This window comes from Pinus tabuliformis, chromosome Q, assembly GCF_031772625.1.
Source record: "Pinus tabuliformis cultivar Carrire ecotype Pingquan chromosome Q, CPIR1, whole genome shotgun sequence".
NCBI lineage: Eukaryota > Viridiplantae > Streptophyta > Pinopsida > Pinales > Pinaceae > Pinus > Pinus tabuliformis.
Genome location: NC_142296.1, coordinates 784,321,931 through 784,349,035, shown reverse-complemented (window position 1 = coordinate 784,349,035; position 27,105 = coordinate 784,321,931).

Sequence of the window (27,105 nt, the reverse complement as noted above, 5' to 3'; positions counted from 1 at the left end):
GGTGCAAACACGACCAAGGCTTTAATGGCTGAAGTACTACATTCACGGTGGTTATTTACCAAGGAATAGTTCATTTTTTTAACGAGCTTAAACGCGGGTGGAAACATTTGCTCGGTCCGGGTTTATTTTTTAATGAGCTTGAACCTCGCGGTAACACTGCTCGAAATCCAGTCATATGATAAGAATGTCTCATATAAAAACGACAACTTTTAGAGTTTTGCCCCACATCCTTTCTTTATGCAAGTTAGGAAACGACTAATCTAAAAAACAGATAAATAATCGCTCTTTGCTTGCACTCCAAAAGGTTTGCGTGCCCCCAGGTATAAAACAGAGTTTCAAGGTTACCTCTACTTCTCTCTGCCAAAACATTTGTTTTAACGAGAGAGGCCTACCTCTTACAGGTTACCCAAAGATTGTTCTATTCACCCCGCAAACAAAACACTTCTTTGGCAATGTCTACCGAGATAAACAAAGGTAAGTGGCGGCGCTCGCCAACTTACATAACTTTGACAAGAGAATCTTGTACTAGAATAACCCCCTCTTCCACTCACGGACGGTGGTACAGACTAGGCATATTCTCCCCCGGAAACCTACTCTATACCCGAAGTTTTCCTGCCGAAGTAGACCAGGATGCATGCCCCCTGGGTTTCAGTCATATCCCTCTGAATTACTCGCGCTCATCGGGAGGAAGGACTAGAAATTGAGACATTTCTTGCGTGAAAAGACCATTCAGGGATGGTATATGACTATTTGCTCTTTATGATCCGGGAAATGAAAGCTGGTCCACGAGCTTGACCACTCTTCCTTCGTGCGGAAAACACATTACTCTAAAGAGTGAGGAGACAATGGCTCCCATGCAATAAATATAGTCTCGTCCAAGGAGTAGATTGTAATCTAGGGGTCCTTGAACTACCATTACGTTCAGGTGAACGGTTTTCCCTCTCAATGTTATGGGCACATCGGGAAGGATCCCTAAAGGTCGACTGGTTCCTTTATCAAAGCCTGTCAGATTTCTCATCTCAGGCAAAAGCGATGGCGAACCAAGCGCTTTCCAAGCAGTTGAGGAAAGGATACTCACAGAAGCCCCCTCATCTATGATGGTACCAGCCATAACCATTCTATATATTTGAACGATAATTCAGAATGGTATGCTTGCCGGTAAACGGGGTCTGCCTAGTTGATTCCAGTCGAAGGAGACAACTAGGTTGCTTGGAGGTGGGACCGAATAGACGGCCTGGTACGACTCTGACGAACTTCCTTCCTGCGGTAAAGGAACGGGTAAATTGCCCCCATGTTCGTTGGAGTCTGTGCTTATGAAAAGAATTTGGATGGTGTCATCCTTGTTCTCTTCAGTGATTGTATCATCTGAAGATGAAACCTCTGAAGGCAAGACCGGGTCAACTGCCGCCTCGACCTTTTGACTTTCGTCTGGTATGGATCCAGATGGTTTATCTTCAATGATAGGTGCTTCAGCCGACCACCTGAGCGGGCCAGTCGGATTTTCAACTAGTGACGGACTCGGCAAGAGTTTTTTATATCCAGGAGGAAGTCGTAACGGTGAAACCGGACGATCATCCAAAACTCTTTTAGCTTCATCTAAGAAGGGACAACGGTGGACGGCATGATCGCCTTCACACAGTTTACAAGGAAATCTATATTTTCCTTTTTGTCCTGGGGCTTCACTTTCACTAGTTGACGGTGTGCTTTCAACATGATCATCAGAGGTTGACGACACCGGGTTGTGCAATCTAGGAGACCAGTCCCTTAATATCTGAGGGATGCAAGGACAATCTCTGTGAAAGTGGTCTCCTTTGCAAATGACACATGGCGATTTAGGCCTGGTCGGTGCAGTGTGTGGATTTTCATTAGACGACACTCGTTTTCCCCCATTCGCCTTTGGCTCCTTCTTCTTCTTCTCTTTCTTCTTCTTTTCCTTCTTCTCCTTAGGAACTTGATTTTTGGCTTTACCAGCCCCATCAAGCGAAGAGGAAGGAGGAGAAGAAGAATTAGAGGAAGTAGAAGGTTGGTGGGCAACTCTGGACTCGTCTAGTAGCTGATTCGATTGTTCAGGAATAGTGGTGTTCTGAACGACAGAGGTTGAGAAGAGCCATATAGGCAAACCAATTGTCAGTCCTGGAAGCGACAATGTGGCCATATGGGGTGCACCAACATCTCCCCAAGAGGAGAAGGGACTAGGATTTCCTCCAAGGGGAATTCCTTGGTTGGTAGACTCCATGTTCTCAACCCAAGATCAACATAGGAAAGGGGTAATGAATATTCCGTTTAAAATAAATTTTTAGACGCTTTGACACAACTTATTTTTTCAGTTTTAAAGAGTCGAGAAAAAACAAAAGATGACTCTAGTCTCCTTCGATTTTTAATGAGCCTGAAGTGACAAGTGCTCAGATGGACCTTTTCCGTTAAGGAGTTTGAAAAGGAACGAAAGGGACTGCACTGGAGATCTAGGTAGAGGGAGTACCAAACCAATCGCAAAACTGCAGAATACTTTTTACGGTACAGCAGTCAATCTTCCCGAATGCTGTGTTCAGTGCATTTCGATCGATAGGGCGGCAGACACGGCTTCCTATGGATAAAGGATTTAAGCCTATAGGGGTCTCCCAAAATATACTCGACGGTACGTGGGAGCACAAGTCCGTACTGGCACTTATCGTCTCAAAGTGGAGGAATCACCCAACCATCAGTGAGGACAACAGTTACCAGGCTTTACGACGCCGGAATACGTCTCTAGCCTAGACCTCTAAATGTTGTGCGTTAAGTTCCAAAGCGTTGTTAGATTCATTGAATTTATTTTAAGTTGATTTTTCTTATGAAGTTTGCCTTTGGGTTCACCACGAGATGTAGATGTAATTCCTAAAATGCAATCTAAAGATGATAAACAAACTTTTTATCTCTTTTCTGCAATGAAAATCCTAGCTACTAGGGGAAAAGAAAGACACAATCTTTTCACAAAGAGCAAAGAGCACACTGTAAATGCACTTTCCTAAAGCAAGCCAAACAGACTGTCAATATGCAAATGCACATGCATGTATTTGTTTTCGACTTTCTTAGTATTGATGCTAAAAAGAAAGTTGATGTACAAATCTGAATTTGCTTTCAAGCGACAAACACAAACAAGCTTCTTTTCGAAATCAAAAGATAAAGATGATTACGACGCTTTACGATTTTGAAATGAACACTCGTTTTTGACACTAGAAAAACACAAATTCAGACCAAAGGCAATAGTACAAGTATAATCGACCATCAACAGCAATCAAACTTTCTCCTATGATCGAAATTGACACTTGTGACAGATCTAAATCAAAGGACGACAGTACGACTATTTTACTTTTGCAATGGAAAACTGTAAACGACTCAACAAACACATAAAAACATCTACAGTTCTTTTGTACAAAGGAGGTGGAATAACAACAAGGAAAAGGGGTTTTTAAATAGATACATATACTGATCACAGGCTGCAAAAATCAGAGACAAAACTGGAAAGAATGAAGCACAAGAACCTCAGCTGTACAGGGCTAGTCTGATCAGCGCACCTGTAACACAGAGAAACTGGATTGCAGCGTAGGTTGCCCTTTCGGGAACTGCGCTGAAATGCAGGAACTCTTAACAGTACCTGCGCTAGGCTAGAAACGAGAATCTGTCCGGGTTCTGGGTCATGGTTTGCAGTTTAGTCTTTGGTTTTTGGCCGACTAAAAGCAATCAGTAATGCACAATCAGGGGGTAGATCTAAGGAGGGTCTAAGAGCTATCACAAAGGGCAATCAGATCATTTGTGAATCAGTTGCTCAAATCATAAATAGATCCAGTGAATGGATTGAAGCAGTAGATGTCTACTTTGCATTTGTTATGGCAAATGCAGTTCGAATGCTACTTATAAGTTTATGAAACAAACAACAAAAAGATACACAAACAAACTAATTAGACAATCGTCCCCAGTGGATTCGCCATTTTGTTACCAAGAAAAGTGTCTATTTAGAACTGCTCTATCCCACTAAGGTGTGACAGCTGCCTTAGAAACAAACAGAGAAAACTACTTTTGTATTTCCATTATGAATTAAAGATAGAGGGGGATAGAAAGAACCGACCTGTGTCTTGCACTAATCCTTTGATCGAATCCCTCTCTTCTTTGACAGCTTCCAGCTACCTGCTCCCTTACTTGCCCAGCTTCACCAAGTACCTGTAAGATCACAGAAGAAGAAAACTATACAAAGACATGGATCTATATTCATAAAAAGCTTAGGATCACATTTAAGTTAACCATACAAATGTAACAAGCATCAATGATACACAAGCATGTAGGAAAAACTCAAATAGTTTTTATTGATATACAAGAAGATCCAGGAGGAGTTACAACCGATGATTCCTGACCCAGCATCAACCTCCCAGCAAAGAAGCCCCTCTTCACCTCCAACAAAGCATAAATCACCCAATACTCTGATCTCTATCTCAAAACCAACAACAATTCCTTACAATGTGAAAAATTCCCGCCTCTGGATCTTTGGGATGAGGGATCCATATATAGATGTATGCAAGGAGGATGAGTCAGCTTGTGATTTGATTGGTTTCTTCTCTCTGTCAGTTCTTGCTTCCACTTGGAGACTGAAAGCCTCTTACTCATCCTTGGTCGAATTCAGTGAGGCAAGTGTCATAGGAGAAGATTTTGGAAGCTTCCATTGTCTTTCCACCTCGCGGAATGGCACTGCCATTTGTCATTTCCCGCTCAACGCACCCTCATAGTGCATTTAGGTGCGTTGCAACACACCTAGCTAGTGTGTTTAGGTGCTCTGCGACGCAGCTAGCCAGTGGAGCAGCTGAAATGATCCTGTTTTGACTTATTCTGAGCAGTTTCTGGTGGAGAACTTCTGGGAGAAGCTGTAATTTGTTGACCTTGTTCCTTTAGGGGTTATAACAACACTTTTAGGGACTTAGGAGCCCTTGGTTTATGGACATTTCATGCTTGGAGCTGCAAGGCACAAAAATGTCTATAACAAAACTGACACTTGCTCAACCACCTCCCAGGTATTGCTTTCAGTGGTCACTCTTAAAACAATTCTCTTTGGTGCCATGGTACGATGACTGTTGGTGAGAAGTGCTTCACGAGTGTGGTACCTATGGGACATAAAGGACACTCATGGCAAGCAAACATTGGCTCTTAAAAATCTAAATTTACAACATGATCAAGCAACAATTGGGGCATATGACGAGAGGAAAAGCACAATTTTGACTGAGAGGGATGACTAACTGACTATGGGAACTGCACACTATATTATCTCAATATTCATTGTGGAAGCTTGATGACTGGAACTATGCAATGCACAATTCAGTCTGGGTGAGGGCCTCAGAGAGAGTGTGCATTGTGCAGTCTTAGTGACCAAGCTCGGAGACTGGCTCCTAGAACTACACAGTGCGCAGTTGGATCCATCTTAGGACAACCTCTGCGTAATTCCAGAAGCCAAGGCAGAGGCCTTGAGCCACTAGTTTGCACAATGCATGCAAGTGAATGTGAGATGTGGGAAGGGGGAGCCTAGATCTGTCCATGGGTAGTGTGAAAACAACTAGATATGAAGGATGATGTAAGGATGAGTTCAGATCTGACTAAGTGTAGATGTATGCATGTAAAACAAGTGTAACAATGGATCAAATGAAGGAACATGAAGCATGTGAAGGGAGTTTTCGCAACGGCGTCTGTTGGTGCAAAAATGGGAAAACTCATGCAACGCTTGGAGAAGGAAATGTATAAATTGAAACAACACTTCTGCAAGCTAAACCAAGCTAAAACATCAGTGTTCATTCAAAAAACAAGTGAAACAACACTCTCAGAAGCTAAACAAATGAAAGTGACAAAAAAATAGCAAAAGGAAGTAAAAGGAAAACTCACCCCAAAAAGCGATGACAATGCTCTAAAGGCTCCTTGATCTCTTAAGGAAGCTAGAGCTTAATGACTGAATGTATAAGTGAGATCTAGAGGCATCCATTACATAGATTTGATAAAAGTGGAGTTTATGGCGCCTATGCTTAAGATCAAGGACAACAATGACACTTGGCAAAAACTTCTAATGATAGCAATGTGTCACCTTCGGAAAATAATAATAGATAGCTATTTCCTAGGGATTCTTTTCCTCTTAGCTTCTAACTTTTCGAGAAAACTTCCATGCACTACCTAGAAATATTGCACAGTTTTGGGAAGGACTGAGAAACTCTCTGGTTCCTGCATTGAGTAGTTTATGAGATTATTAGGTTCTGTGCAAATTTTGGGCTGAGTAGCTTTGGGTTGCCTCTTAGGCTCTGCACAATTTCACAACTGAAGGCAGTCTGTCAGATGGCTCTAATTAATTCTGGAGTTGAAGGATCACTTGCTGGCGTAGACTACTCTACGCAATTTCCCAGCTGAAGACAAGTTGTCAGCTGGGTTTGTGCAATTCTGGAGTCGAAGCTCACCATTGGGTTGCACTGTGCATTTCCTGAGAGAAAGGTTGGTTTCCCTCTAGGACTGGACATATTTCCAAGGAAGTGCTAGAACCAGTTTGCAACCAAGTCATGGGGTCAGCTTGTGGTTAGACAACAAAGCAAGTAAGAAAACAAAAGTTGTAAAGCAAAAGATAAATTAAGATGAAAACACAAGTACTTAAGCAGTGCAAGACAAAATGCTCAGATTTAAGGAGGGAGGCTCGAAACAAAGCGAAGGGAAAATTTTGGAGTGTTGTTTTAGCCGCTACAACGCCATGCCAATGACATATCATGACCAATAATCCACATGCATATGTCATGCATGCCAAAACTAGTGAAGAAAACATACATGCAACTCGGTACCTACAAGAAAATAGGATGTAGTTGTTGATCCTGATGCCCTCTTGTGCTTTCCTTCTCTTCCTTTTCCTTCTTGATCCAAGAATACAAGTATGCCACACCCACCAAGAGTGCTCCAAGAAAACTCTAAGTCTCCAAGAGTATGAGAAAGAAAGAAAGAGAGAGAGAGAGAATAATGAGAGAGCTCTGAAAATGAACTGATAAAAAGGTTACCAACTAATCCTCAGATGCCTTTTTATGAGAGAGGCCTCTATTTTCTTCATTTTCCATTATTTTCCTTCAATTTCATCCTCACATGCAACCTATGACCTTTCACCTCCCTTTTCTCCTAATTTCCATTATTTTCATAAATAAATGTGCCAAAAATGTCATTTTTCCTTTCCAAAGCCTTAGCCATTGCCTTTGCCAATTTCCTTAGCCATAAACAATCACAAGTGATCCCCATCACTAGGATTTTTCCCAACATTCATCTTGGAATAAGTGTCCCATCAATTGTGGTTATTATTTTTCCTGTATTTACTTTTATTACATGGAATTTTCACCAGGGTTGTTACAAATAATCAATCAACTGTATTACAAATAGGATTTTATGAGTTCAACCTGTGGTTTTATATCCATTCTATTGTTTTGTAATATTGACCATATCTATTAAGCTTCTTTTTCTATCTAAAATATGCAAGTTTTCCTTTTAACATGAAGCCTTCTAGGAAATATTGTACACCTTTTTTTACTTACTTGCTTGAATTGTCTATCACATGGTCTAACTATATTTTTCCAGTACAGGAAGCATTTTATGAAAATTAATGAAATTCATTGCTTCATTTGGCAAGGCCTGTGGGCAGTTTCAGAAACCTAACATATTGAATGTGAATTCTATTTTGAGGATAGTAGAAAGATTCATGGATAGAGAAAATAATTTGGAAGATGAGTTCTCTAGATAGTATCGGTCTTTGAACAAGACCACTAGTTGCAATGGATTGCCAATATTTATAGTTGTTTATCAAGCGTCAACAAAAACTTATCTTTTTTTATTGATTATTAATTGATGGATTTGTTATTTCTACTTGTTTCTATTTCTTGAAGTTTTTGCGCTAACTAGTTTGAACTAATTGAGGAACAAACATTGGTGGTATTATTGTAATATTTTAAATTTTTGTTTCTATTGAATCAAGTATTTGGTGTAAAATATCAATCGATGTGCTATACCTTGAAAATTACAAGTATGGTAAATATGGGAAAACTATTGGCGCTTTGCATGTAAATTTGAAAAATAGATAAAAACTACTCTTATTTTATCTTTTCATTATAATGATCATTGATGTTTTGAGTTTGAGTGATTGAGGATGGCCATAAGTGTTCCCTCAAATTGGAAGTTTTGTCTTGGAATTCAATGTGGATTTTCCATTCAAGAATCATATAGCAATTGGAATATAAAATTTACATTCCAAAATTATCCTATTTAGGGGATTAATAATGGTGATTGCGACATATTTTTTATGTTGGGAATTTTCTCCAAATCACATCTAATATATCGTACCACAGGTCAGGAACATAATGGGAAGGGAATTTTCTTTGCAATTTTTCCACTTATACTATAGTGATCCATAAATATAAAGAAAACATAAATAATTTGATATAGACTAGTTGGCTTATTCATATGTGATAATGGACACAAATAGTAGCTCTTACCTGAAGAAATTTTCATCAGACTTGGGAATTCTTGACATCATTGACCTCCAACCCTGGACTTATTCACTTAGCCTTATACATTATCTGGTTATATACATGTATATGAGGCTATCCTATTATTGTATCCTTTTTACTTCATTTCATTTTATTCTAGACTTAGCTTTGGCATTTTCTAGGAGTTTTGTTTGCACTCCCACATTGTATAAGTAATCTACAGCTTGAGATTTTTAGCATGTAACTTAGTTGGCATGATTGTGCCTAAGCTTTCCTTGAAGGTTGAATACTAAGTTTACTAAGGTGTTATTTTCTATGGTGACATTTTATTTTCTTTGTTTATATAGGTCATCTAGCCACATAGTGGCCACTATTGCCCAACTAAAGAAAACTTGTTCAAGTTTCTTTCTTTTATGGGGAAAAATGGCATTGAAAATATTGTTGATGTTGAGGTATATATCGTATAAATCCTTTATATTCTACTTTAGTTTATATTCCATTTTTCATCATCTTTCATGTCTTATATTCTACACTATGTCTTCTTTCTTTCTCAAAAAAGGAACTCAGTATTGATGTTAAGAAGCAGGAATTGAAGAAAGGGGAAAATAATAACACTTGAGCGACAAAATGAAAATTAAAGGGAGAGAGGAGAGACCTGGTCAAGTGTTACCCGTAGAGCTAATATCCCGCATAAGACACACATAAAGACTGATGGTCAAGTCTTCAGAGTTGGTGAATTCACATGCAATGCCTTGGCAACACAATAATATTGTTTTGAAGTGATGAAATGATATTTCATGTGTAAATTGTACTGCAACCAATATTAAGTTGGAAACTCATATTGTAATACTTGAAATTTTATATAATATAATTTGTGGTTGAAATTATTTATAATTACACTTGATATTATTTAGTATTGTAATTAACATATGTAAGTTTGCATTTTCATATTAGATGAAGATGTACATTGTATGACATTTTTTTTAAATTTAGTTGCAAAATCATACTAATTAATTTATGTTGATTAATGATGAACACAAATAAAATGAATATACAGCTAAATTAGTTTCATATAATAATTGTTAATGAAAGTAAATTAAATTAATATAAACTACTAAAGTAAGCATTATATAATGAATATGAAACTACCAAAAAAACATAAATCACTGCTGCAAATGATAAATTTTTTTATTACAAATGATGACTAAATTTTTTATATATACGACTATTAGTAGCTAATTTAAAATATCTTATAACACGACAAAAATTTAGTCATATTTCTTTGGCCATTAATTGGTTTCAAATTATGACTAAAATTTGCATATATATGACTATTAGTAGCAAATTTACAGTATCTTATAACACGACCAACATTTTGGTCATTTTTCTTTGGTCATTAATTTATTTTTGAGAGTGATCATTTAATAATTTATTTTGTTGTATATTTAGTCATTCATTGTGGCAATTAATGACTAAATTAATAACCAAATTTAGGACTAAATATACTACTAGACAATAAATTTGAGACAGCTAATTAATAACTAAGCTAAAAATGACTAAAAGTTGATCGCGTTATAAGATATTGTAAATTACCTACTATTGGTCACTGACAAAAACATAGTCATTTATATGAAAATTTTAGTTGTTTTTTTAGTAACTAATTAGCCATTTTGTACTAGTGTTAGCACACTATGGTTGTCTCTCTCTAACACACTTATCCAAGTTCATCATTATTTGTAAATACTTGAGGATGTGGATAGAAGTTATGGAAAAAACCTTTCCACACACCCTTACTAGGTTAGTATTTGAATGATTTGAAAACCTTCTTGAGAACTCTATAGTTACTTTTGATAAAATATGTGATAAGTTTTTTGGAATGTATGCTCTTAAACCAATCGATGTATTTGAAGTGGTCAATATTATACAATTAAAGCATGGAAAGTGGGAAGTTATGACCTCTTTCATCCGTAGATTCTAATTTTCCTTAGCTAGATGTGAGAACAAGTTCTCTCTAGATGAGCTTAGGAAAATCTTGGTAGAAGATATAAGGGAAGATTTTCAAGTAGAATGTACTAATAATAAATAGATAACATATTAAGATACTATCAGTAAGGTGTTGGATTTATAAACTATCAACCTTGGACATCATCCATGAACTTATTATTCTCATATTATAGCTAGTGAAGTAGCTTCCCTCTTAGGTGACCCGCAATCAAGAGTCTCTATGCCAAAAGGAAACAAAAATGATATAAATGTTGTGGGGGATGGTATTACCAATTTATCGCATGAATTTGTTGCTTCCACTTCTTCTACTCATGCTAATCCACCCATGAAGATACTTTTGGAAAAGAAGGATCAACCATCTTCTTCAAAGCCTCTACCTCTACAACCATCCACTTAACCACCACCACCTCTAATTGAGCCATCTCCACCATAAATAGTGGAACAACATTCTAACTAGATTAGAAGGAATCCATTTCTTATTTTCCCTTTTATCCTAGCAAGTATTACAATTATCATAAGATACAAAAGCATTCTATGAAAGACAATGATTATTATTATGGCAAAGACAACATTTAAAAAATTGGAAGATTGGGCAAGGTCATTAGCATCGTCATCATCATATTCATGGTCATCATTATCATTGTAACCATCATCGTCTTTATCATCATCGTCATTATCATCATAATCACAATTCATTTCATCATCATCATCTTCATTATCATCATTCTCATGATTATTGACATTGTCATCAGTTGTTCATAATTGTTAATTTCATAATAAATATCATAAATGTAGAAAAATATGATGAGTTTGGGAAAAGGGATGCAAAAGAGAACAAAAAAATGGGGGCAACAATAGATGTAAAATTCGATGAAAAATGGATACAACATAAGTAGATGCAAAACAGGATGCAAAACTTGACATAAAAGTGGATGCAAAAGTAGATGCAATAGTCAATAAAAACTTGGATGCAAAATAGGATGCTAACGAGAAGAAAACATGGGTGCAATAGTAGGCATAAAAATTGGCATGAATTGTGGTGAAACAAATGCGGGTGCAACAACAGAAACTAGAAAATGACACAAACTTGGATGCAAAAAGGGATGTAAATGTGGACACAAACATGGGCGAAACAGTGGACACAAAATTACATGCAAAAGTGGATGCAACAAAAGTGGATGAAAAAGTAGATGCAAACCTAGCGCAAAAGTGGATGCAACTAGGGATGGAAAAACATACACAATATTCAATGCAAACTTGGAAACAAAATAGGATGAAAATGTCGATGCAAAAGTGGAATCAAATGTGAATTGTAATAGTAGGCACAAGATATGGCACAAATTGTGGTGCAACAAAAGTGGATGTAACAATAGACAAAAAAAGGATGTAAACTTGGATGAAAAACAAGATGAAAAAAGGGATTTAAAAGTGGATGTAAGTATGGGTGCAATAGGAGAAAAAAAATTGGATGTAAAAAATGGATGCAATTGAGGTAGATGTTGAAAATGCTGCAAGAAAATCTTAGTTTGACTTTTCCTTTGTCAAACTAGAGGAAATTCAAATTTGTATTTCAACATAAATCTTGGAGGTAGTTAACTGAAGTGACATGGCACTTGTCACTCAGTTAACTCAGTTGATTCAAGTTTGGGAAGCTTGAGTTTAGTTCAATATGCTTGATTGCTAATTTGTAGCAATATATTTCAGTTAATTTGAGTTATTGTCAATTTAACTAGTTCTTACTGTTAGAAGAACTAGTGGAGGTCATGTTGTGGAAGTTGAACCTCAACCACACTCAGTGATCAACCAGCTAATTGATCAATCAAACCAAAATAATTGTTTCATGAAGAGAATTAAAGTTACCTAGTTGAGATGGAGATTCCAAGGTAGTGTACTATCAGTTATAGCATATTCCAATGAGTATAGGTGATGCATATAGTGAGATGATGGACATAAGGCAATTGCGTAATTCCATGGCGGGAAATTCCTAAAACATAGGGGCAATTTCTTAAGGAAATAACACAAGGAAATAGGAGCTTGGAGGTCTTGAGAATTGACTAAGTATTGGCTAGATTCAGTCAGTGAGGCAGAGGGATAGACTATACACTTGCAGGGCGTGCTCAATTTGAGAAAACATATGTATTTCATCTCTATTATTTGATTAATCCAATATAGATAGTAAGGGGTTTTGAGAAGTTTCTTTCCCCTAGATAAATCTTTGTGCATGTGTGATATTTCCTTTTTCATGTCTATGATTCTTATTTTAGATGGTGAATTAACTTTCGTAGATTAGTAGAGTAGCTTCAAGTCTTGTGATTTAACAAATTTCATGAGTGGTATTGAATCTACACATTATTTTCTACATGGTATCGGAGTTGGAATCACTATAGAATAGAGATTTCGATGTTGTCATTGCAGGAGGTTTGAATTTGAAGATGAGTGTTGTAGGTTTTATTCAGGACTAATAAGATGGATTTCAATGGAATCAAGCTCGAGTATGCCTTGGAAGACACCTCAAAATTTTTTGAATGGAAGGACCGCATGGAGGTAGTATAGGATGACAACGAGCTACTAGAATACATCAAGAAAGATGTAGCAAAACCCCAAGCATTTGATACCCATAATCTTGCTTAGTGGAATAAATATGTAGCCAAACGAGGAGAATCATATTGGAGGGAGTACAAGATCATATTGTCTTGAATTTCCACGGAAAAGAGACCTTGTTCATGATGTGGAAAACATTGACAGAATTATTCGAGAATAACAGTGACCATAGGAAGTTGGCACTCAAGGAAACTCTTTGAAGTATCAAGATTCATAATAATGACACAATTCCACAATAGTTGAGTAGGTTTTCACAGTGTCGTGATGAACTTGGTGGGGTCAATTTTAATGTCTTTGAAGAAGACTTGGTAGCTCTAGCCCTTTTGGGCCATCTAAAGAGATGACATAGATACCAAGATTCGGTACATGGTAGGGAGAAATTAAAAAGTTGGGAGTGATTATGGTCCAACCTAGTGTAGGAGGAAATAAGGTGGAATACCAGAGAAGGGACTTCATCCAAGGGCAAGGATGAGGAGAACCATGCCTTGGCTAGAAAGGAAAATAAAGGGAAAGGGGATAAATCCCAATCCAAAGCATAATCTAGTCAAGGGGGAAAGAAGAAATACTTGTCCAGAATATAATTCTTTCATTGTCACGAATTTAGGCACTATGCCATGAAGTCTCCACATAAGAAGGAAAGAAAGAAGACCACAAGAGGAATAGCAGGTGAAGCTTTTACTTCACAGTTCAATCTTGATTTTACTCTCATTGCATGCATGGCTAGAACAATGATGGGAGGTGTGTGGTACCTCCAAAATGGTGCCTTGTTCCATATGACGGGGAATAGATATTTTTTTAGTGATTTGGAGGAGAAGGATCTCCAAATGCACATTGAAATGGGAGATGATGGAAGGTACAACATGATCGAGATTGGTACAGTCACCTTTCAAAGGGAATCAGGCTCCCCTCTCAGGCTCATGGATGTGATGTTCATTTCAGGTCTAAAGAAGAATCTTGTCTCCATTGTAGTTTTGGAACATCGTGGATACTATGTGATCTTTAGCAAAGGAAAGGAATTGATGAGAAACATTTCCATGGGACAGGTGAAGAAGATCGAGGGTCTTGTGAAGAACCTCTACAATCTAGATGCAGATGATTTTATTGCATTGAGCACAAAGGCATAGAAGGTGTAGAGCCGTGATGGCGGTGAACTTTGGAATAGAAGACTTGGCTATTTGCATCATGGCACTTTGAATATCCTACAAAAAATTACCAGAAACCTCCCCAAAGGAGTACTAGAGTAGAAGGACACATGCAAAGGGTGTACCTTGTGGAAGTACAAAAAAGCCACTTTCCATGATCGGGACAACAGAGCACATGCAGTCCTTGAAAGGATCCACTATAATGTTTGTGGACCTTTCTCGACATCCACAACTGCTAGGCACAAGTATTTTTTCATCTTTACTGATGAATAATCGTGGAAGTGTTGGATATTCTTCATGCAGAAGAAGGACAAGACTTTCTCCAAGTTCTTAGAGTTCAAGGAACTAGTGGAGAAAGAAACGGGAAAGAAGGTGAAGGCCCTCAAGAGTGATAATGGAGGTGAGTACGTGTCAAATGAGTTAAAAAATTTGTGTGAAAAAGAAGGCATTCGGCGAGAGTTGACAACACCCCATAACCCATAGCAAAATGAGGTGGATGAGAGGAAGAACTGAAGCATCGTGGGAGAAAAATGGGTGATTTTGCATGAAAAAATCCTACCTCTACACTTGTGGGATGAAATTTGCAACATAACAGTTTATTTGCAGAATAGGAGTTCTCATCAAATTCTTGGCATGATCATACCAAAGGAGGCTTTCTCGGGGAGGAGGCCATATGTGTTCGGGATCTTTGGAGCCTTTTGTCTATTTCCATGTCTACAAAGTATAAAGGAAGAAGCTAGAGATGATAGTAGAGTTGGGGGTATTTGTGGGTTACACAGAAACTCCCCACAACTACCATGTGTATTTTCCATCCCTCAAAATGACAATTGTGTGACGAGATGTCAAATTTGATGAAGAAAAAGCCATTTGGTTCTCTCTTGAGAGGGAGCTTTAGATCCCACCAAAAGAGGATATTTTAGCTCCAAAGTAGGAGCCTCGGGATGTTGTGGAGCAACCACAAGTTGAGGAGCATAGAGTGGAGATAGCCACTAAAGTAGAAACATCCAAAGAAGGGACAGAGAAAACCAGATAAGGTGAGAGACTTGTGCAAGATGCGGGGGAGAATGTGGGTTCTCCTTCAAATCATCTGTTATCAAGAAAACTAGTGTCCATTCAGAGCTACTAGTCCCACTAAGATGGGTAGCTATCTTAGAAACAAACAAACTAAAGTTACTTGTGTTTTCCTTTATGAGAGATAGATGAGAGAGAAGTAGAGAGTACCAACCTTAGTCTTTCGCTAGTCTCCTTGCTCGTTTCCTCTCTCCCCTGATAGAGCTTTCGCCACTCCTTTCTCACTTGTCTCGCTTCAAAGAACACCTGTAGAATCAAAGCAACAAAATACCATCAAAGCATAAAGATCTATAACCATAAACAATGTAGGATCAGACATTAACCATATAAATGCATATACAAATACAAGATTCAGAGATATACAAGCATATGGAGGAAAACTCAAATATCTTTATTGTTAGAAGTAGTAGAAGAGAGGATTACAACCAAGCTGTCTGATCCAGTATCATCCTCCCAACATGAAAGCCCTCTTCACCTCATATAAATCAAGATCACCCAACAATGTCTTCAAAGAGAAACCAACAACACTTCCTTGCAAATTACAAAATTCTAGCCCCCTTGGATCTCGTGGATGAGGGATCCATATATAGATGTTTACAGGAGAGTGAATCGGCTTTTGGGATTTTGATTAGTTTCATTTCACTGATAATTCTTGGTTCCACTTGGAGATTTCAGATCTCTTACACATCCCTGGGTGAATTCAGAGAGGCAAGTGTCATATGAAAAGTTTCTAGAAGATTCTCTGGGTTTCCACCTAGCAAACAGATTCTACCATTTGTCTGTTGCCACTCATCGCACCCTACAGAAGGGCTTTCTAGTATGCATCGCACCCCCCATGCGTAATAGGTGAGATGCATCGCACCCTATGCATGGAGCAGTCTGTATGGTCCTGTTTTGATCGGTTCTGAGTAGTTTTTCATGGAGAACTTCTGGGAGATGATATAATCAGCTGACGTTGTTCCTTTAGGGTATGAAACAACACTTTTAGGGGTTTAGGAGCCCTTGGTTTATGGACATATGTGATTGGGGTTGTAATGCCCAAATATGTCTATAACAGTTTCCCCTTAAAGCATGAGGTTGTAAATCCTTTTGATGTTGGGTGAAATGCTTTATAATGAGGATCTGAGGATTTTCAAAATGGAAGGTGACCAGTAATAAGATATGATACAATACATTATCTTCATAATGTTTTCATGATCTAGCTGAGGCGAGCATTCCCATGCTCAACTTTATAAATTTATACTCATGTACATAAGACAGACAATCGTCTCTGTGGCAGACTGGTGATTCTAGTAGAGCCATCATCCTTTAGTTTGGATGATTATCTATGCAGCTGTGATGTACATTTGATGTCTTTATTTTTCCTGAATATATCGTAGCCCAGATGGATGAAACTAGATCCGGGGTCTTCAAACTCGTTCAATATTCGCCCGAAGTACAAGTCGATCCATGTGAAAAGATGTTTTGACGTCGAACATGGAAATACATCGCCTAATTACCAACCAATGATGTAAGTTGTTAACAGGTGTGAGAAGAATCACCGATAATGATTGACCCTAAAGGTACTTCAGTACAATTCATGTGGTGTGAATACATGAGTTGATGTCCAACACCACGTAAAATCTTTCGGTCGAAGGCCATTGATGTAAACCTATCGCCGGAAGTGAGAAACTTGCCATTGAGGCATGTAAGCTTCAAAGTACTGAAAGGGTTGTTCCTAAATCAAATTCTTGGATAATGAGCTGATGTCGACAAGAAGTGGCCTGTCGTAGGAGGGCCCTAATGAATCCCACATCTACGACACAGAATGGAGAAAATGATTTTGTGGAGGTGAAAACGATCTGACGATATAAGGTTCAAGGTGGCGGTCATGAAAAATGGAGAGTGAAGGTATTGCAACGGATGAGACGTTAGCTAGGTTGGTGAATTCTCTGAGTGACTTCTCTTGAACATATCGATGACATTGAAATGGATTGGTAGCATTAACCCCAAGGTGGATGGTACGATGGACCAATGGTGATATGACCGATGAATGGAATAACCCAACCTGACTCAATCATGGTGACGGAGTGAAAGTGTCATGTTAAAGAGCGACTTGCTACCAATGAAGCTATTCATTTTTTCTTCCCTTTTTCCCCAGTCATTGCTGACCAGTACCTCTTTATTTTTGTCAAGCTTGAGGAGGATAACATATGCTTGTTCTATAATTTTCCCTTCGGGCAAACCCGTCTCTATGTTTTAACAAGCCTAGCGACAGTGAAACTCGCTCTTGTCTGCATGGACAAGTTTGTCACTATTGTTTTAACAAGTTTAAGGACAAAGATAACTTGTTCCTTTTCAATTTTAGAGAGTCTAAAAGGAACATAAAGGCAAATTCAGTGGTCCTTTTTCGTAATGTAATCCCTTAAGTCCGAAAAAGTGTAAAATAATATGAAAGGGATGACTTTTCGATAGTTTTAATGAGCCGAACAAGACAAGCACTCGATCTTTTTGTGTAATAATCCCTCAGGTCCAAAAAGATTAAAATCTAGAGGAGGGATGGCACTTCCGGTCACTTTAATGAGCTGGAGAGGCCAATTGCTCAGCAATCTTTTCATATTTTACGAGTCAGATGAAAATAACTTAAAGGAGACTTGTTTTTTGAGGAACGAGTGATGTTTTTGGATAGCAACTAGTTCCAGGTAAGGTTTGGAACTTTTCAATCACGACAATGTAAAGAAGGTGGCTAATAGAATCACTCATCGCAACTATTCCTCAAAAGGGTAAACAATCAAATGGAGGCGTATGATCGGCTAAAAAAGAGTGGAGGTGATGGTAAGAACACGACCAAGGTTCAAAAGCTGATAGTCATGCGATCAAAATGGTTATTTACCGGAGGCGGGGTCCGTTTATTAATGAGCTTAAACTCTATGGAAATACTTTCTCATTGCTAGTTTTATTTTTTTACGAGCTTGAACTTTGTGTAAAACTGCTCATGGCAAGGTTTATTTTTTAACGAGCTTGAACTTTGCGTAAAACTGCTCGTGATAATAGTCAGAGACTTTGATTTCACCATTAACACTATGTTCTTTTGACGGTCGTGCTGGTTGTTCAATTACTCCATCAAATTTATTAGAAATGTGAATAAATGCTTGAAAAATTAGTTAAACAACCATATTTTACTTGAACTATGTGAATAGTAACATAAAAATAGTTTTTACCTCTCATTTTTACCATTTCATTCAAATTTTGGATTTTTGGAGCTTTGGAGGTGTTTTCCCCTTTGATTTTCACCAGCTGATTCCGGGAGATTCTGTGGACTATTTTCAGCGCCGTCTGGACTAGGTAGGAGCTAACCCTGAGCTCTTCAATTGCATTCTTTCCTTTTCTGATTTTGAGCATGTTTTCTTCTCTTGTTTGTTTTTCATAGATTCATTGGATCAAGATGGTCATTACATGGCATGAACGCGAGCATGTAGAAGAGGACATGGTTTCTTTACATGATCTGGGTACAGTGACTGCTTTGCGGAACTGTGGTTTTCTCAAATTCTTCTACATATCCAGCATGAGGCAATAAATCGATTTTTTGCAATATTTGCTTGATGCATGGGATCCTACCAACCAAGTGTTCCAGATTCGAGGTAAATCCATCCCTTTGATAGTTGAAGATATCTACTTCTTAACCAGTTTATCGAGGTGTGGTGCCCCTCTCTCACTATCAGGATCCGCCCGTGGAGGTGAATCTGTGAGGGATTATATTCACCGATTCTGTAGAGATGGATCTCAGCCGAGCAGGGACGGCAAGATCAGTATTCAAAATGTCACTGATTGGTTCTTGAGGACTATCTTATTCACCTTTGCTAGATTGGCTGGTAGTGCAGCTCTTCATTTGGCCAACAGGTCCTATATGCAGTATGCTATGGAATGCCTCGAACCAAAGGTATTCAACTGGTGTGATGTAGTACTTCTGGTTATAAAATAACAGCTCACCAAGGTGAAGAACGGAAGATCTAAGAACTTTGGTTATGGTTCTATTCTCACCGCCTTCACCTTGGAGAAGATCCCACTGATGCAGCCATAGTACATTTCACTCGGACCACCAGTACCAACAGAACCATGGATGCAGAGATGGGTCAATCTTATGTCCAGACATGTTGGTCAATCACAAATTTCATTCTCTGATGCCTTCTTTAAGTGGTTCAACTGTTAGGACATGGTCTTTGCTGAGTATCCATATGCTGGGATGGATTTCCGGGCTGACCCAGATTTGGTGTTGCCGGCTGGTGAGCAGTGGGGTGTTATAGGTAAAATATCTACCATATCTCTGTTTATTATTTTTATGATGTTCTTATGTCTTTTACATGTTATCAAGACTAATAAAACTCATACATTCATGCAGATATTGGACCAGTGCAATCAATAGTGCGCCCGAGGGAAGCAGCTGTCGTTCCAGCAGGAGAGGCTATAGGGAGGGCTGTCCTTCACGATCTGGACGTAGCCGAGACCCTTGCAGTATTGCAGGATCATATCGAGGGTCTCACTCTTGGTATCCAAGATGTGAGGACCGACGAGTTACCTGTGAGATTACAATGCCATACTATTGGCATGCCGAGTCGATAGACTAGGCTCTTAAGTATGATTGCACAGGCGGTGACTTTCTATCACCAGCACCATTAGTCTAGGGTGCTTTTCTGCATTTTTGAGTTTTGGGGTCATGTGACCGATTTTTTCTTGGACACAAAACATATTTGATAAACTATAAACAATGATATATATTTTTGATTTTCGGAGCTTTATTTTGGTTAATTTATATGATCCTGATGCAAATGTTGATTGAAATGCTTTCTTTTATAAATGCTGCAAATGTATATCTAATACATAATTTGCTAATGAATCAGTTAATGTGTTTAAGTTTCTAGAAATGTGTTGATATCAAATAGAATCAAACTTCCTTTCTAAAATCATGACCCTTAGGAACATACGATAGATAGCTGGATTCTGAACAGAATATATGCTAGTAAGTTGTAGGATGACAAGTTGTGAGTCTAACCTGACAAAAGTTTGGCGTATGCCATGTGCGATGGCATCAGAGAGAATTTCTATCAACGCGCTATACTCAACGATGTTGTTCATTGATTGACCAATACATACTCCTCTGAAACTCACTAACTCGCTGCTTGGATAAAAAATGGCCCAGGCCGCAGAAGATAGGCTCCACGTACTACGACTAGCTCCGTCGGCATATCCAACGAATGAATCCAATAGGTTCGACATCTGCAACAATGCAAGAATGGATTACCTAACCAAAATGATCACCCTTGATGACAAAAAAATGTAGCAAAAGCATACAAAGAGGTTACTACACTTAATCAAGCATAGTAACACTTAAGGTACAACCCGTTTCGAGGTTGCGCCAGTGGAATTCCATCGTAATCTACTAGCTCATAGGCTCTTTTTGCTAACACTCATTTAACAATGAAGGGACCCATCCACAAAGATTGGAACTTACCTGCTCCCAATTTATCAGATTCCTGATCGTAAAGTAAGACCAGATCACCTTCTGAGAAGACACGGGGTTTGACATTTTTGTCAAACTATGCCTTAACTCATTTCTTATGGGCTTCGTTAGCCAAGGTGGTGTAATGACGGGTTTCATCCAATTGGATTAGTTCCAAGAAACGAGCCTCTTCCTCTGAAGTTCCGGGGAGAAGGTCGATTGCGAGCTTGAGAGATGAAATCTCGCATTGAATTGGTAAGATGGCTTCTAAGCCATACACCAGCTAGAAGGGTGTAAACTCGGTCGCATTTCTTACCGAGGTTCTGTATGCCCACAAGGCTGAGTACAGGATTAGGTGGAAACTCCGTTTGTGGACTCCAATCATCCTTTGCAGCATACGCTTTAGGACTTTGTTGATGGCCTCAACTTGTCTGTTAGCTTGCGGATAATACAGAGTAGAATTGTCGTGGGACAATCCTAGTTTGGCAGCCAATTCGACCATCATGTGATTGCGAAAACATGATCCATGTTCTGTGACTGTAGCCTGTGGAACACCGAACCTAGAGACTACATGATTGAAAAAGAAAAGAGCAGTCATTTCGCCGTTGTTGTTTAATGTAGGCATCGCCTTGGCCCATTTTGTAAAATAGTCAACTGCGACTATGATATGCCCATGCCCCCCGGACGAGGTGGGGTTACATGTCATGAAATCTATGCCCGATTTGGCGAATGGCCCAACAACAACTATTGGTTGCAAAGGTGCGGGTGGTATTCTGGTTTTGCGATCGAAGATTTGACAAGCATGGCAACTTCTGATTATAGTTATGCAATCTTTGAACATTATTGGCTAGAAGTAACCTGCTCATAAAATCTTTTGTGTCGTAGCATAACTAGATTGATGCCCCCCACACGTGCCTGAATGACAATCATTTAGGACTTTTTCGGCCTCCTCATGGGTGAGGCACCTTCGCAGAACTGTATCAATACCGCGATGATAAAGCGTATCACCGACGATCATGTAGTCTTTTGCTTGGTATCGAGTACGTCATTGTTCAAAGCGAGAGGTATTAGGCCTATATGTTTGGGTTTGGAGATAGATGATTATATCTCCGTACCATGGATCGCTTGAAAATATCAGAAACAAATATTCATCCACGATTATTGCTTTGGATGTTGAATCATTGGACGACGATGGGAAATCGCATAATAACTCCGCGAAAACTAGAAATTTCTTTGATTTGGACTTGACGAATTCTAGATCAAACTCTTGCAAAATAGCTATCCATTTTGAATAGTTGCCCCCAAGTAACTGACACGACAGAATGTAAGTCATTGGGTTGCAATCTGATAAAATGGTAGTTTTGTGAAAGAGGATATAGTGTCAAAATCTCTATATTTCTTGAACAACTACGAGAGCCAACGTTTCAACATAGGAGTATTTGCTTTCTGTATCATTTAAGTTTTGGCTTAAATAATAGATAGGATGTTCGATTCCATTTTCTTCTTGAACTAAAACCATTGCAATGGTTGTATCTGTTGTAGCTAGATACAGGTTAAAGTCTTTTTGATAATCAGGAGTGTACATTAATGATGCTCTTATTAGGGATTCCTTTAGAGCATCAAAGGACGCTTGCGCAACCTGATCCCAGTTGAAGGTTACTTCTTTTTTCAAAAGACGCGTATAACCTTTAGCAAGTTTGGTGTAATTTGGAATGAATCTCCTCAAAAAGTTTGCTTTCCCTTGGAGTTTCTGAATCTGAAGCAAATTTGAAGGTGGAGGCATATCGATGATTGCCTGAACGTTACATGGGTCGAGTCGAATTCTGTCCTTAGAAACTACGAAGCCAAGTAAACGACCAGAACCGACACAAAACACACATTTGTGTGGATTAATTCGAATCTTGTAGTGTCGGCAACGTAGAAATATAGCTCTCAAATTCCATGGATGATCAGTCCGCTTTCGCGAATGAGCTGGAAGATCGTCGAGATATGGTTGAGCGATGTTCTTGATGTCATGGAAGGCATAATTCATAGCCCTCTGAAAGGTTTCCCCTACGTTCTTTAAACCGAAAGGTAATTTGTGGCATGCGAATGTGCCCCATGGACATATAAATGCATCCTTTGACTAGTCCTATGGGCAGATATTTATTTGATTATACCCAAAAAATCCATCCATAAATGAAAAAATTTCGCATCTGGTGAATTCATCAATTATTTGGTCGATGAAGGGTGTAGGGTAGTTGTCCTTTGGACAAGCTTGATTTACATCCCTGTAATCGACGCACACTCTAATTGTTCCTTGCTTTTTCATAACAGTAACAATATTTGATACCCAATCAATTAGAGGAACTGGGTAAATGAAACCAACATGTAAAAGTTTTTCAACTTCTACCTTGATGGCAACGGCTTTCTTCGGGTGCACCTGCCGAAGCCGTTGTTGTACCAGTTTAACATCTGGATACATCTTGATTTCGTGTTCAACTATACTGGAGTCAATGCCTGACATTTCTTTGTATGACCATGCAAAGACATCTTTGAATTCGTGAAAGAGAGCACAATATATTTCCAGTTCTGAAGAAGAACAATATTTTTCAACATGAATATTCTCTACAACATTAGGTTTGATTGAGATATTTATGGCGATAGTTTCTTCAATATTGGACTGATTTCGCTCAAAATCCACCGTATTTACAATATTTGATATAAAATAAAAAAATGAAGGATGATCAAGGTCGTTGGCATAATCTTCATTGTAATCTGGAAGATGGGAACGATGGTGGTGATCTTCCCATGGTGCCTCTCCTATCATCATCGACTAAATAATTCCTTCGTCTGTAGAATGTACATGTGACCAAGGATCTAAAGAGGTGCCATATTCCTTTGACCTATCTACCCAGACACTCGATGAGCATTGATTTGGGTTTGCCACCCAGGCTGAGAAAATTGATTGCTAAAAAATCTCTATTGGGCTTGGAGGCAAAACTTGTTGATTATCCATGCTAATAAAATGTTTGGAAATCTTCTGAATGGAAGATATCATATTGCAGGTTCCTACTGTTGCCACTTCCGCCAGATCACTAGGAGCTGGTAGGGAAAAAGTACCCATCAAGTTAGGGTCTTTCAGTAGGCATACTCCGACATTTTGAAGCGAATGAGAGCTTCCATGGATCATTGGGATGCTTCCTGTAACTTGTGAACTATTGGGGAGAAAGGTTTGTTGATCAACGATTGTAATTCCTCCTTGGAAAGGAAATGCAATATTTCTAAAGTAGGTTGATACAACAGCAACCATGGCATAAATCCAGGGCCTTCCTAGTAAGATATTGTAATGGAGGTTTCCATCGATAACTTCAACGTCAATTTCTACTGTCTTGCCCCCCAGTTCAACTTTTAAGTTACTTAAAATCCCGTATGGGGTATATGTTCATCCATCGAATGATTTTAATGTTGTTGATGATATTGACAAGGGTGGTGATCCTAAAGTTTTCCAGCAACTCATTGAAATAATGCAGGTAGATGCCCCCTCATCAATAATTGTTCGATGAACAGTTTTGTTGAGGGCTTTCACTTGGACAAGGAAAGCGAATTGAGCTGGTAACTGAGGTTCAAATCCTTTATGGTTAAAGGCCACCAGATTGGAATCTGCTGGGTCAATCCCCCCTATTGCTGATAATAGAGCTTTCTTTTGGGAGGGGTAATTTTGCAGTACTTCAAGTGTCGACATAGTGGACGACGATTGGGCCAGATCCTCTACTATATTATAATTCTTTGCTGCTTTAGCACAAGGATTAAATGTTGATTTATGTACTACTCCCTTTGGTGGCTTTATTGTTAGCTCAGGAATGATGGGTGGCACAACCTTGGTTGAAGTTGTTGTCGAACTACTAGGTTGATCTGCAACCTTGTTGTTCGACAGTTGTGGATTCCCATAATCTTTATTCCTTGTCGATATCAAAGCATCATTTTGTTGCTTCGAAATGGAAAACATAAGCACTTGGGAAGGGGAAGCATTATTGCTAGAAACCAGATTGGTTTCTAGGTTTGGAAACGGATTAGTCAATATCGCTGAGGTTTTTGAACTCTTAAAGAACTTCTTAATCTTATATTTATACAAACAATATTTTGTCCAATGGTCCTCATCACATATGTGACATGGCCCAGGAGGTTTCCTTTGCCTAGAAGGTTTTGCAGAAGATTTTTCAGGAGACGAATCATCCTGTTTCTTCTTTTTGCTTTTCCCTTTCTACTTGCCCCCTGGTTGCTTCAGTTCTTTGCCTTTGTCTGTCAACACAGCATTAACCTCGGAGGCAAGATGTTCTTCATTTTTATTTTGACCAAAAACCGTGCGGGCTTTTTTAGATGTAGCCTTTGGAATTTTCGTGCTGGTTGTACCTATCACGCCATCGTCGGCATGAGAGTCTTTGTTTGATTTAGGAGGAGGAGGAATGGAAAACTATGGTCTAGGAGCATCAGGGATTTTGTCATAGAGCATGCCAGACTGAGTATAAATCAAGTCTAGATATTGCGCATGAGCAATGACTTGCTCTCCAGTGACAAGCCCCCCTTTCTTCTATACTAGAAGGTAATAATGACTTAATAAACCATTCAGCTAGTAGCTGATCAAGAACATATGTTTTTACCATTTGACGACGACGTCGCCACTCATGAACATGATTAGATATGTGAGTGGATGTCATTTGCTTAAAATTGGTAAGAATCTTCATTCCTGTTTCGTACCTTATAGGTAACTTAAAATGGGTTAAAAAGGTTGTGGCAAGGGCGCTGAAGTTATCGAATGAAGCTCCAGGCAATTCGATGTACCATTTTGTTGTGGGACAAGTTAATGTTCGCTGAAAGAGGTGAAGTCTAATCGAATCATCATTGAGAGTGTTGGACGAACGCCATAGATGAAAGGTCATCACATGATTCAACGGATCTTCACCTGGATTTCCATTGAATTTAGGAATATCTAACGAAAGTTTATGAGGAATCACTGGCCACCAAGGGGTGTAAGCAATTGGATCATTTGTTAGCCAATTCATATTTGGTAATTCCATCGTTGCGACAAAAGGCAACTATTAGTTCAGGTTTGGCGAAGCATACCCAGGATAAGATGGGATCTTTTGAGCAGTGGGTCTTTGCATACCAGCATAATGTATTTGATGCTGATAACTTTGATAAGGTTGATGGGCATAACCATTATGATATGATTGATGGTGACCGTTTTGAATATATGGCTTCCCATTACCCGCAAAAATTTGTTGTTCAGGTCCTCGGTAAGCTTGCTGGAATTGCAGTTGTTGATATTGCACCAGCCATGGTTGTGAAGCCATTTGTTGTTGTCCAATATTGGATTTTTGACCAAGACGAGGGGTGATAGTACCCATTTGAGCCTGAGTCGCTTCATTTAAGGAGCCACTAATCGGCGATTGTGGTTGAGTCGTTGAGACAAGAGGTTGTTGTATTATGACCTGAGAGACTTGAGGTTGACATACAACATGCAGCGCTTGTCCTTGTGACACGGTTAAAATAGCTAGTGTAGTGGGAATATTCGACACAAGTAGATTTGGTTGCATTGAATATACAACTCTTGGTTGTTGAGGTAGTATTGGCACCCAACCACTGGATGCAATTCTGGCTTGACCCGAATTTTGTTGTGAACTCTCATATGGTTGTTCTCTTGGAGGGAACAATGAAAAGGCACACTGCCCCCCATATGGTGGCAATCAAGTGTTCAAAGGAAAAATTGGTCCTTGTAGACTGGACTGCCCAAATTGACATTGTTGAGGAGGATCAATTTGCTGAGACTCAACATAATAAATTCCAGATATTATTCCAGACAAACAAACGGGAATAGACCATACCATCGAAACAGTCCCTGATTGGACTCCAGTTTGTTGTTGATAACTAGCCAGGACAGATGGTATACCAACAATCATTGTAGGAATGGTAGCAGGAAGCTCCGTTGTAGCTGTGTCAGTTGACACAGTCCTAGATGTTGATGGCTTTTCATACATGTTTAGTTTATCCAAAATATTTCCTAGTTATTCGACAGGAATTTGCGATGAAAAAGAACTAACTTCTGTAGTAGAAGGATGTAAGTGGATCCCAGTTCCAAAATGCACTGGAGTACTGGGTGGAAGATCCTCTACTATCTCTTCTATAGCAATCAATCTAGGTGGAAGAGGTAGACCGTCAGGTCCGTAAAATATTTCTGGTGCCGAAGAAGGTATAGACTCTACAGCGACAGATGTTGGAGGGGTGACACCTTCCGAATCAGCCCTAGATGGAGCTGTTTCAGGAA